This window comes from Myotis yumanensis, unplaced genomic scaffold (genome assembly GCF_028538775.1).
Source record: "Myotis yumanensis isolate MYYU_CA2020_CCGP unplaced genomic scaffold, mMyoYum1.0.hap1 SCAF_56, whole genome shotgun sequence".
NCBI lineage: Eukaryota > Metazoa > Chordata > Mammalia > Chiroptera > Vespertilionidae > Myotis > Myotis yumanensis.
The window spans coordinates 130,720-132,500 of record NW_027223807.1 but is presented as its reverse complement, the minus strand read 5'-3'; the positions used below and the strand labels follow the sequence as shown (position 1 = coordinate 132,500).

General features: G+C 43.5%; 1 long non-coding RNA gene across 1 annotated transcript; it reads right to left on the bottom strand.

Moving 5' to 3' along the window:
- Positions 1 to 297: 297 nt before the first annotated feature.
- On the bottom strand, positions 298 to 1,557 carry LOC139000972 (uncharacterized). Its single transcript, XR_011469770.1, has 3 exons — positions 1,254 to 1,557; positions 930 to 1,114; positions 298 to 437 (listed from the first exon to the last, which is right to left on the bottom strand). It is a non-coding gene; the product is annotated as an uncharacterized lncRNA (long non-coding RNA).
- Positions 1,558 to 1,781: the final 224 nt, after the last annotated feature.

Below are 1,781 nucleotides of genomic sequence, written 5' to 3'. Positions count from 1 at the left end.
TTTTATTTTATTTTATTTTATTTTATTTTATTTTATTTTATTTTATTTTATTTTATTTTATTTTATTTTATTTTATTTTATTTTATTTTATTTTATTTTATTTTATTTTATTTTATTTTATTTTATTTTATTTTATTTTATTTTATTTTATTTTATTTTATTTTATTTTATTTTATTTTATTTTTACAGCCTGTCTCTGCCGGCGGGGACCCCGCCATCCACAGAGAGAGCGCAGGTCGACCAGATGGCCCGACCTGGACTTCCGTCTCTGATCGTGGATCAGAGTGATTTGGGTCGATTGAAATGTTGACAGGATACTTTTTAATTTAATTTATTTATTTTTCTTTATTTGATCTGCTTGACCGGGGGCGGGGCCGAAGAGCAAAGAAATGTTGACAGGAAACTCACTTTTTTTTTCTTTTTTTAAAAAAAATATACTTTATTGATTTTTTACAGAGTGGAAGGGAGGGAGGGAGGGAGGGAGAGAAAGAGAGAGAGAGAGAGAGAGAGAGTTAAAAACATCAATGAGAGAGAAGCATTGATCAGCTGCCTCCTGCACACCTCCCACTGGGGATGTGCCCGCAACCACGCCCTTGACCGGAATCGAACCTGGGACCTTTCAGTCCACAGGCTGACACTCTATCCACTGAGCCAAACCGGTTAGGACTTTTCTTTCTTTCTTTCTTTCTTTCTTTCTTTCTTTCTTTCTTTCTTTCTTTCTTTCTTTCACGTACAGCCCGCATACAATGACACATTCTTATCATGAATCCACCTTTACTACTATTTATTTATTTATTTATTTATTCATTCATTCATTCATTCATTCATTCATTCATTTATTTATTTATATGTACAGCCCGGCTTATCACAGCGTTATACATGTATGGGTCTCTCAAACAAAACCCCAGAAAACACGTTGCAATGCTTACCCGTCCTGTTTCTATTCGTATCAACGCTTCAACCCTTTAGGGATGTTTCCAGGCGGCGGCGGCACAGTGCGGGGCGTGTTCACTGAAAGGAAATTCCTAAATCGCCCTATATTCGCTCGCGGAGGAAATTTCAAAGTCTGACAGTCCTTCATCCGCATCGTGGGAGTGTCTGTCCTTCTTGACTGCTAGGTGGAAACGAGAGAGAGAGAGAGAGAGAGAGAGAGAGAGAGAGAGAGAGAGAGAGAGAGAGAGAGAGAATGAGAATATGAAGCTTTCAAACGCGCCCTCCCCGCCTCCCCCCAGTACCGGACCCTGCGTTCTCACCACCCTGGTGATGACATGATGACGATGCAACCTGTCCTTGTCATGCGCCACCTTCCTGGTGACCGCTTTTATAAGCCTCAAAGCGAGGTCGGCCAGAGGGCCGGGCTGGTCCGTTGTCGTCACAGGGCGGAGCCAAATCAGGGACAGCGCCTGCGCAGTCGGCAGACAGGGGGGCATGAATGGAAGGCAGTGGATCGCCATACTAGCACTTTGGATGGAGGCACATCCATTCTAAATAACACAAAGCAGTACCTGTACCTCAAATGGAAACTTCTTTCGCAGACATGAAAAATGCAGGTCACTTGGACACTATGGACGGCTTTGTCGTGTAGAAATGGGCAGGGGTGAATTAGGCATTCTGAACTTTGTCCTCCTTTGGGTTTGTCCTTGTGATCCAAAGGAACTCTCCCCAGCCAGGAAAGGTATGAGGTGGACTGAAGTGGACCACAGTGGGGTTTCTGGCTGGAAACCACAAACCACACCACTGGCGGCGACCGACCGGGTGTGCCGTGCCGTGCCCTGCCATGC